This window comes from Emydura macquarii, unplaced genomic scaffold, assembly GCF_026122565.2.
Source record: "Emydura macquarii macquarii isolate MOO-44397 ecotype Brisbane River unplaced genomic scaffold, CSIRO-AGI_Emac_v2 contig_2928, whole genome shotgun sequence".
NCBI classification, from domain to species: Eukaryota; Metazoa; Chordata; order Testudines; family Chelidae; genus Emydura; species Emydura macquarii.
In genome coordinates this window covers 42,065-53,489 of record NW_027133065.1, presented here as the reverse complement: position 1 = coordinate 53,489, position 11,425 = coordinate 42,065, and the positions used below count along the sequence as shown (strand labels likewise).

General features: G+C 42.8%; 1 long non-coding RNA gene across 1 annotated transcript; it reads right to left on the bottom strand.

The window, feature by feature from the left end:
• Window positions 1-750: 750 nt before the first annotated feature.
• Window positions 751-2,065, bottom strand: LOC137167533 (uncharacterized). Its single transcript, XR_010924133.1, has 3 exons — window positions 1,942-2,065; window positions 1,557-1,642; window positions 751-1,121 (listed from the first exon to the last, which is right to left on the bottom strand). It is a non-coding gene; the product is annotated as an uncharacterized lncRNA (long non-coding RNA).
• Window positions 2,066-11,425: the final 9,360 nt, after the last annotated feature.

The window sequence follows — 11,425 nt, the reverse complement described above, 5'->3', positions numbered from 1 at the left end:
GCTGCAGCAGCAGGAAGGGAAGAGCCCAGCTGACATGAGGAAGACTCTGGGAGGATGTAACGAGGGGGGAGGGGAGAGGCCCCCCAAGTAGGAAGAGCCCCTGGCAGCAATGACAGGGGTGGGGGGAGCCCAGTGAGTGCGACGGGGCCAGTGAGCGAGGGGAAGGTCCCGGCATTTCCTGCCCTGGGGGAGTCTCTGCCCATGGCAGGGGGTGAAACGGCCCCAGGGGGCAGCGCAGGGGCAGGGGTGAGAGCGCCGGGGCCCTGCTGTACAGGCCGCTCTGCGCTGCAGCCTCAGCCTGTGCGGGGAGCTGGTCCCAGCGCGATGGGGGAGGGGGTGGGGGATGGGGAGAGCTGTGGGAGGGGATTTGATAGCTGGGCCAGCGGAAGGGGAGTGAGAGCCCAGCCCCAGGGCTGTGTGAGCGAGGGGCCAGGCTGGGTGAATGGGACCCGCTCACGGGAAGGTGCTCAGGCAGCTTTTCCCCCTCCCCATGTGTTTGCCCCACCCCGGTGCAGTGTGACAAACGGCTCCCGGCACAGGGTGATACTGGTAGGAAATACGGACAGACAGCTCGTGTCTTCTGCTGCCCCATCATATGTTGTGGCCCCTGTCACCTTTCCCCATCCCCTGGCCCAGGGGTAGCAGACGGTGACGGACGGGGATCAGTCACTCCTGTCCTAATTTCTACCCCAGTGAAATCTCAATGTAACATGGTTATGAAGAAAAAAAAGCGAGCTTGTTCTAATTTAGAAAATGTTATTGTTGTAACAAGGTGTAAGTACAAGACTATTTTAATTTCCATTTGAACAGTATTTCAGAAACAATGTTTAGAAATGGAATTATTTACATTGATTTTTATTCTTCCCACAAATCTACATTAAAGTTTAACTTCTCTAAATAGCATCGTTTGTGTTTCAGCTGTTTCATTTCAAGAAATCCAAAATATTTATCCTAGCAAAATAATTATTATCCTGTCAGCCGGGGTTGTTCAGTTACAATGTGCGTGTGCCGCAAACATCACAACTACACACACGTGCAGCTGCTCTCGCTCCTTATTGTTTAGGCTGGTTCCCTCTGGAAGGCAGAAAACGCTCCCGCCTCCTGCAGGACTCGCACTGCACCTTTCAAAAGGAATAGGTGACAGAATGATGGGACAGAATTGATTAAGCAAAATATTTCAATTAAATTCCACAAGATTCTATAATAATATTCCTAGAACTTCAGCTAGAATTAATTCATGTGATTTTTAACTTTCTAGCCACATATAATCGGTAATTAAGATCTGACCCTCCATTTCCTGTTCTCCTCACATCAATGAAGAAAACACAGTCTCCAACCTCAAATGCTATTTTCCCATACACAGAAATCTCTTCTCCCACAGCCTTGTTTGTTTTTCTTTAGAAATATGATTGGCAGCCAGTGGGCTGTCTGTGTGGCGCTCTTCATTTCAATGGGCTCTTTGTGTTCTTGGGGATCAGGGGATCTTGTCTTCCTGAACTGAATAATCACAGATTAACTTACTTGTATTAAAGACCCTGGCTCTGAAAGACACTTACCATGCAATTCTGTGAAAGTTCATGGGGAAACCTTTCTTCTCAGTCATACATCAGTCCAAAGGGTGATATTTTGTTGTCACGTGAGGCTTAGAGCACAAAGAAAATAAAGTTATTCCAGGAAATGTATCCAATGGCTCTGGGTTCTGCCCACCATCTCCTGGAATACTCTGTACAAATAGTGATTGATTTAATTTTTTGAAATTAGTGATTGAACCTAATTATTTGAAGGGGTAGCTGAGCAGAGTACGAGGGGAGGCACATCACAGGGCATGGCTACAGCTACTTCTTTGTTTTCACCTTGATGCAGTAGGAACATTTTCAATGTAATTCAATTTTGAAGATATATTCAAAATATTCAGTTCATGGCACAGCGCCCTCTCCTTACCTTGAGTGTTTGAAAACTGAATAAAAGTTGAGAGTTTAACTCCCTTAGACTCCAGCGCTCGCTAAGAGGCAACTACTGGACAGGGCAGGTCTCGTCCAGCAACACACAGTCTCTGGATCTTACTTCTGACGCAGAAATGGAACTCTAAACGCGAGGACAAAATGAAAAATTGCTAAATGGTAGGATTAAAAGCTTTGCTAGCTATATTTTAATGATTTGTAATTATGGATAGTGAATGAGTTTAAATGAGGTAACACTTAGGCCAAGGCCTTGCTGTCATAAGTGGTTTTGCCAATTTTTCTCTTACACAGAATTGCTGATCTGCTTAAAATGATGTTATTGCTGACTGCAAAAAGGTAACATGTTGTGCTGGAAGTTTTGCGGTAAATATACACAAAACTGTAAAAGAAGCCTTTCTTCTGGGAAGACCGAGAAACAGAGAGACACAAAACAACATGACTTAAAAACTGCATAAACAGCAAAAAATGCAGAAATTGTGTAAACTGAAGCTTGCGCATGCATAATGTATGGGTTACATAAAACCCATAGGCTTGATGTGCTAAAAGCTGATTGGAGAAAAGTTAAGTGATGCAGATTGTGGAAATTCATAAAAATCCAAGTGAACAAGGCCCAGATCAGAGAAACACCAGACCAGAAATTGAAGGAGGGACTGAAGGACCAGACCAAGGGATCAGGGGAAGTGACGACCATCATCAAGTACAGGAGAACTTCCTGGGGCCTTGGCATGTGGTAACTTGTGTCCTCTACCTATTCCATCTTGTCTGGTATATTTCCTGGCATAAATGGATGTTCAGATATTATCAGTGACAATAATTCTGTCTGAAATTGTATAAATCAAGGCGAAAATTGATTAAGCCTAAATTGGGTGGACTTGTGACTCAGTTTCCCACTTTAAATCCCTACACTGAGGATATTATGATGTGACCCAAATGATGAAATGACAATGCACAGATAACGTTAAAAGACAGGCAGTGGCCAGCTGAGATCAACCAGCCAACTTTAACTCGGTGCCTATGTAGCAGCAATTTTGCATGCAGGGCAAGCGTCACAAACCACCTGAAATCCTGTGATGCTGTCATACATGACTTGTCATGAGGAGGATTTGCACGATAACTTTAAGGAATCTTCCAGCTAATAAATCCACTTTGTTTACCAAAATGTGGTTCCTTTCCTTCCCCTGCAGTAGCAACAGTCCCTACTGGATCCTCCTTTCTTCCAGGGCTTTAACATCAGCTCCCTCTTCCTCAGGTTTCATCAGCTCCCTCAGGTTCTCCTACCCCTGCACATGCCAGAACGTCAGCCCCTCTGGGACTTTCTCTCCTAACACACACCTTACACCTTCTCTTCTTCCCTGCTGCTGCCAAAAATGCCAGGTGACTCAAAGCAGGGCCCTACATACCACCCCAAGATCCCATCATGAACATGAGGAGGGGGATACACTGCTGTTGCTCGTGTTGCTGATGCTATGGAGACCCTGAGGCCTGGCACCATCCTCAAATTTAACATCAATGCCAGGATGATGTATAGACCTGCAGAGAGGGACCCTCTGTTCCTGATTCCAAGACTCGGAGGCTTGGCTCCATCCTCCAGAGTAACAGGAATGCCAGGCTGCTATCTAGCCCTCCAGGAAGGGAAATTGCTGCTGATGCAGAGACCTTGAGGCCTAGATCCATTCCCTAAATATAATCCTTGCCTACCCAGTCCCAGTTTCCACTTCTCAGGTTTCTTATCCCAGTCCCAGTCTCCTTACTTAGCCAGTCCCAGTTCCCCCTCCTGGTTCCTCATCCAATCTGTCTATTATATTCCCCCACTGGCTCCCACTCCCAGTGTCTCTTCTGAGGCGCCTCATCCTACCTGAGTCTGCCTCCTCACCTCCACCCTGGCTCTTGTCCCAGTTCTCCACCCACATCCCTGCTCCTTGTCAGATCTGGCTCTTTCTGCCACTGGTTCCCAGTCCCAGCCTTGTTTCCCAGCCAGTCCCAGTTTCCTCCCCCTGCCCAGCTTGTCATCTGATCTCAGTGTCTGTCCCCCCCCCCAACTGCCGCCCAGCTCCCACTTCCCATTCTCGCTCCCAGTCTCCCCGACTCAGCTCCCAGTCGCAGTCTCTTTGCCTAACCATTCCCAGCCTGGCTCCCAGTCTCCTTGCCCAGCCACTCCTAGTCTCCCCACTCAAACTCCCAATCACAGTTTCTCTTCCCTCACTAGCCTCCTCAATCTACTCCTTTCCTCCCTTCAGTCTGCCTTTCATCCCTTCTGCATTCGAATCAGATGGCTTACCCCTTCTTGCTGCCTCAGTGCCAGCAGGGGATCATTGAGAGCATGGTAGAGACGGGCTCCCCAGTCTCAGTTCAAGTGCTTGGCCCAGCCCTGGTCCTGAGCAGCTGGGAGCAACCGTTGCAGGGAAAGTCCTTCTGAGCCCCTGGGCTGGAGCAAGCTCAATCGCTGTGTGGGGAGAGATGGCACGTATGCAGCCTGGTCAGCACCGAGAGTTGTAAGGGGCTGGAGCAAGCTCAATGAGGATGGCAGTTTCAGAGATTTTAGCTGTTAAGTTCTAGCAAGTCTCTACTGTGCATGTTTGAACTGCAATTTTTCAAAGGTTTATAACTTAGTCAAATGTGGGTGAATTTTCAGAGGGACAGCAAAAGGCACATCCCTGGCATACGTCCACTCTACTGCCAATTTTCCAGTCCCTACTCCTAAGTATAGGGGCACTAGAGCTGTTCAAAGAAAAGGTTTCAAAATTTTTCAAACACAGGCGAAACAATGTACTTTTTCTTCTTGGAAACAGCTAAACCATTTTGTCTGAAATTTCCCAAAAACAGTTAGCCTGAGGCAGACACCCAGCAGCAAACATTTCAGCCCAAATCGTTGGAGTTTGGCAAAGTGATTTGTAACCGAAAACAGGGTCTTAGAATGGCAAATGTTGGGCAACCTTACTAAAAGGTGGGACTGCCAGCCTTGCCTATAATAACATCATCCTATCCATCCCCCTTTCTGCATTGTTGGTCAGCCTTCTCCATAATGATGTGCTCCCCATAGCTCATGGTTTCTTGAAGGATGTCTTTTATAATGGCAGAGCTACGATTCTGGTAAACAGAAGATGGCTAATTTCTGACTGTACATTTTCAAAGTTATTTTTTAAACAGCGGAGGAATTAAATCAGCTATAAAATAACTGTGGGGATTTGCCTGGAATAAATATAACAGAAACAGCTACATGTTGAATTAACTTTATTTAAAATGTAATTAAAAAGAGTCTCCATCCTGATCAGGAACAGAAATCCAGACCCTTTTTTTTTTTTTTTTTTTTTTTGAGTATGCCAGACTGTCTGAGCTGTCCTTTTAAGAAAAGAATGCTGTGGCTGCCTGAAAACAGGTGTTTACTGGGCTGGGAGCCCCCCAGCTGCTGTTGATTAAATCCAATTAACCAGCCTCCTTTTGCTATAAAACTCCCAGGAAGTAGGCTACTGGTTTGTTGCTTGTGGGGGGAGGTTTGTAGCTATGAGGGCTAGGTGGTTGAGTCAAATGTTTGGTCTTTTTAATAGCCAAACTCTGATAGCTCTTTTCTCTTTGGATGGGGTAAGATAATAGGAAATATTAGCTCAAAATGAGTGCTTGACATCTGAACAGGGACCTCTCTAAATGAGGTTTAACTAGCTTATATAAATCAGGATAGCTTTCTCTCTTTTTTTTTTTTTTTTAAGCAATTAAGAGATTATTCTTCTAGCCAGGAAGTCTAGAATATGGATGTTTCTACTACAAACCTGTACAGGCTGGGCCTTTATCAGAGGAGAAGGGGCTGACTTTTCTTGTATAGAGACTGGAAAACTCTTCTTTCATTAAGACCACCAGAGCCTTTAGAACTAATCTTTAGCAGTACTTCAGCTAGACAAGGAAAACCTCTCCTGACTTTTCTTACTTCCTAAACCCAGTGTAACTTTGCTGTCTTCCCAACCTTACTTTTCCAATTGAATGAATCTAATGGAGGGATTTAGAAACAGGGTTTTTTTGTTTTGTTTTGTTTTTTTTAAATACCAACTATTCTTAACCTTTCTGTCCTAAGCTGTCTGAGGGAAGATGAACATTGGCATCTGAAGATGATAGCAACATACATTCTCCCTCTTAAACTAATTTAGTTGATATCCTGGAATACCTCTGTTATGAGGGTGAAACTACTGCTGGGAATATAGGAGAAACTCAATTATGCAATGCTGTGATAAGGGAGGATTTCTGAATGGGCAGTCTGACCTGGAGTAGCTATAAATCAGGTCTGTAGTCCTCCCTATCACAGGAACATAGGTTAATTAGAGCCTGTGTCTCAGGTGTGAAGCTGGGATGGTGTAGAAGTCTTTCTAGCTCAGGTGTAGAACAGAATCTAATTCCTGTCATACACAGGAGTGAGTAATTAGCTGCAGTGTGCACTGCCTTGCAATCCTGGGCTCTTCTCTGGATGCTGCTGAAGCTTTTGGTCTCTTCAGTGGTCTATAGGAGAGAGTCCAAAACATTCCCTTGATCTGAACAGGGCATTCTCCAAATGAGCTCATTGCTTTATATAAATCAAGTGTTTCAATCTCCTTTCTAGAAGGCAGCACTCTAAGGGAAATATTATGAGTTGCTAGTAAATAGCTGCTACTGCATCATTGCCAAGGCCTTAGAGGGGTAATGCAAGGAATGAACATGGTCTGGATTGCTACCACCCAAATGCACTGCAGTAACTAAAGCAGATCAAAGTTCAATGGCAAGCAGGTGACTTTCTGGTCTTCAGTTTCTCTAGAGTCTCAGGTGCGCCCCCTGAGTTTAGAAATGCAATGCACTTAAACACATGAGCTGAAATGACTTATGGTTTAGTGATGAGGGTATTAAGAAATCTGATGTATAGACATATGCTAAGAACTACTTTTTTTTTTTTTCTCCTCCCTCTTCCAGGCTAGGTTTCCAAACATACCTCTATCTATTACCCATTCCTTACACTTTGCTTTAGAATGTTCTGCTGTTAAACAGAATCCATCTTTCCACAAACAAGTCAGGGAACAAACCATGATTACACAAAATAACCAGAATCCATTTGTCCACTTCCACTAGAACACCTTTACTGGTTCTAACTATTAAATGTCTAAGTGATGCTTAAAATATGCAGGCAGAAGTGGCTCCTCCTAGCTTTAACAACACTAAAAAAGTATAACTTCTGGAGTGCTGGCTCATTGTAAGGGGGGAAGAGGCTACACCAAGGCATTGCTTTGCCATATTCACCAATCCCCTTTTTTTAAATACTGCAACCTTAACCATCTCTGTAAATCAATACAACTATTCACCATTATAAGTCTGCCTGAAACTTTGGGTATACCTTCAGAATTCTGAACTAAAATTAGGTGACATCTCTTATTTAAACTAACCCAACTTTATGGTGTTTTTCTAGATGAAGTACCTCTAGGCAGGAGTCATATTTAAAAAGCAACAAAAGAAATCAATTCAAACTGGTAGGCATCAGATGCATATTCAGTGTAGGCTTTGTGGAGGACTGACACCACATAGCATGGTGGCAGACTGAATGGTTGGTATAGGGCAATGCAATCTGACCACTTAATAGTAAATCAGTATCAAACCTCCCAGAGGACACTCCATCTGTGAGGAGCTAAACTCACTTTTTTTTCCACACTAATTTGAAATCTGGATTGGGGTGGGTTTTAATACCCAGCTTTAAATAGCTCTGCTCCATCCCTCACTCTTAGCATAATTGCCACTTTCTTACTGATATCTGACATGTAGCAATTTCACTTGAGGAATTTTCCATCTTCCCTCCATGTGTAACTGGGGAAGAGGTACCATTCTTAAGTTTCAATACCAGCAAGTCATCCCAACTACAAATCTGAAAGCTGTAGGTGCTACAAACCACTAGGAAAGCCTTAATATTTAAAGGCCCATTAATCACCAGATCTTCCTAGTACACACAGGGCAGAATTTGTCACAGTGAACCTTTCCCATAACAAGATGTTGGACTTGTACTGCCAAGCCAGGTGACTTGATAATTAGTTTTTAGGAGATTTAAGTGCTAGACCTGAGTCAAACAGGAATTTGAATCTGCTCACCTCAGACTAGTCTCAAAGAAGAATGGTGCAGCTAAGAAGGCATAGTGAATGATATCCTTGCCCATTTGGCCTGATACCAGTCAGGTGTATTCTTTGGTGCTATCCTGTCTACAAAACATACACACAACCTTGTTTGCCAGAAGGCAGTCGAAAAAGCAGGTAGTTTCTTTGCTCAGAAATCCCCAAGTCTACCTCTCCAAGTTCTGTGCCCAAGAAGCACCCTGTTTCAGCTCAGCATCATGCTTGCCACTGCTTCTCTCACTTCCTGCCTCCAACACACCAACCCAAAATTTAGACCCTGCCTTGGAAATTTACCTGGGTTAGGTTTTGCTCGGGCATTGGCACCTGGCAGACTGCCTTAGGTGGAAACAATAGAAGATATTGCCTATCTCACTGCATGAAGCAGCTTAATTGCTGCATTCATTTAGCCTGAAAGAAAGATGTTTAGCAGACCCATTGGCTGTAATCAGGTCTGTGGATCTTGGATCAGACTTTCCAAGGAAGCAATTAACAATTTTTAGCTTAATACTCCTAAGTGTAATTACAGTTCCTGGTCTCTCCTTTTGCTGTTTAGTGTCAAAGGTGAACATGCTGCCTTCAGCTCTGTGTAGCTACATTAGCATAGACTGAAAAAGCAAATTGTTTTGAGCCAGTCACCAAGAGGGGTCCCATATTGGGATTCTCTGAAAGTGTCCATAGAATAGTTGATGGTTGGTTTGTTTTTTATAACTTGGTCTTTTTGACTGGTTTTAAGTCCCTGTGTAAGAGGCATTTAAGAAAAGGACAACAAGACAGCAGCTGAAGTCAATATTAACATACAATATCTGGAAAAGATGTGAACTATTTATATAACCTTTTAAGGGGTTCTAGACAGCGCAATATGGAGATCAGGGTATTGTTGTAGACAGCTCACTGAAGACTTCTGGTCACTGTGCAGTAGTGGTTTAAAAAAAAAACTACTTACTTTCCTTTTATGCATCCTAAAAAGTGATTAAATGTTACAATGTTGGTGTATAAAGCAATTGTATGCCCACATTTGGAATACTATTTTAGCTCCAGTCAATGTATAACAAAAGGGGGCTCAAATGTGGTTGAGTGACTGAAAGCACTGAATCAGTAAAACACTGAAGATTGGGACTAATCTTGGGGAGGAGATGAACAGAGGAAATATGGAAAAGGTATATGAAATGAATGGCTAGAAGTTCCTAATCTACCTTCCCTTATTCTTTAGAGAGGGTAGAGAGAACATCTATTGAAATTGAAGAGTGGTAAATCTAAAGCTGGAAAGGAAATTTTCCACACACTGCACAGTTGGCTTGTGGAACTCATTGCCACAAGATGTCGGGTGTGGCCAAGAGCTTAGCAGGATTTAGAAAAAGTCGACGTTCCATTTATCAATCCAAAAATAGATTTAAAAGCTCTTCCAGGACTCGGGGTTTATCTCCTTACTGCCTCCTACTGGGCTTCTTGCACCTTCCTCTGAAGCATCTGATACTGGCTGCTGCCTGCTAGCTGTCAGTGCATCTTACCAAAAGCATTTCAGTTCTGAGCTACAGCCCTTTCCTTTAGGTCTGAGACACAGATTTCTAGTGGCTTCTCTGCAGTCTTGGAGCTTATTTTTGTCTCATGAAAACTTTTCACTCTAGTCATAGCACAAAATCTGACTCAGATTTTTCAGGCGAGGAACTTAATATTTCAGTTAATTTTTTTCCCTAACATGGAATTAAGTCCCCCATTGCTTAAAAGAGTAAATAGCAAGCTTCCTGCAGCTTCCAGTTAGAGCTGGTTAGGATTCTAAAGGGCACTGTGCTCTGCCTGGATCTCTAGCATCCTTTTTATAAGTGGAAGTTGAATAACTGGTGTCTTCCGTGGAGTCATCTAATGAGCACCTTAACCAAGATTGCCTCGTCTTAAAACCATTTCTTTCATGCTGAACTGTCAAATCTTTTTTTAAAGAGAATCAGTTTGGAACTGCACACAGGGTGGTGGTCTCCTTCTGGGAATATAAAATGAGCAAAAACTCCTAGCAAACATAGCGCCTTTGGAAAAAGAACCTCATCTTAAGATTCATGCAACAATGTCTGTCGTTGGCAGTTTCTTTGCCCCACTACCAATAATCTGAGTTGAACATCAACTTGCTTTCCTAAACATGTCTAACATTTTGATTTAATCTTTGTAAAAATCAAAGAAAATGGATCCAATTAAGACCACTCCTAGCATTACATGGAACAAACTGGGGCGTAGACAGTTTTGAGGGATACAAAAATAGGGTAACTGCATAATCAATGTCTAGTTCATCTGAATTAAGTATGAATGTCAGTATAATTTCTTGCTCTTTTTAGTAAAATCATCAGAATGCTTTACCATTTCTAATCTCAGAAAATGGGACTTCCAGTAGAGTCCCATTTTCATTTAGTATTCTGTCCTTGAGAATCAAAGCTTGATATATTTTTAAATCATATTAATGGTGTGTCTAACTCTTTTTGAATATCTTGATGCAGGTGTTACCATACAGCTTTACATTAGCCTTCTCAGGACCCCACTACATTGCTTCATGACTTAAATCATAGGGTTATTCTTGCAAATCTAGTTCTCCCATTTCATTTTAATATCTTGGAGCTACAGGGTCTCATAACTTTGATCTATTCACTTCCCATCCTTTTATAGCTGTCTATATAACTTCTGATCCTTAAATCTGACAACTATGTCCCCAAGATGACTCTTCTGAATGTTTTTTAAAATATTGCCACCTTCCATCAAACATCTAGCAATAGAACAGAATTGTGTGGTAGCAATAAAATGGTGTGCTTCTGAATCAACTTGGAAACTCTTTAACTCCAGTTTCTAACTAAATCTGTCCCAAATTCTCTAGAAACTAACAAAAACCTTTCCCTAATTAGAGCCATGGAAGAGGGGGAACATGAATTTCATCAGTATGCAGAACAATGGGTGTATGAGGGTATCTAAAAGGAAGCATTCGAGATAAAAACTAAAGGCTTATTTCATGTAGCTATCACAAACATTCGGTACTCTGCAGGAGACTGAGAGCCATCATTGTATGTCTTGCAAGTGCTGCATTGCACAGAATAGAAGAATTTTGCATTACTGTGAGGGAGTAGAACACCTGTATGTAAAATAGATCTGTACCCCATGCTAGAGCATTTCAAGCCACTTTTAACTGGTAAAAGGCGAGTGAGCTCCCTAAAAACTAGACCTGGTACTGCACATACATAATCAGAGAAAACCACCAGTTTAGAGCTGAAGATGAGCTTTCAACGGCTTCAGATCACAAAACTTAGAAGATCAGTGACTAGGTAGCATTTGCATTGTATTAAACAAGCACTACACTACTACAGGTGAAACAAAGGCTTATAAAAT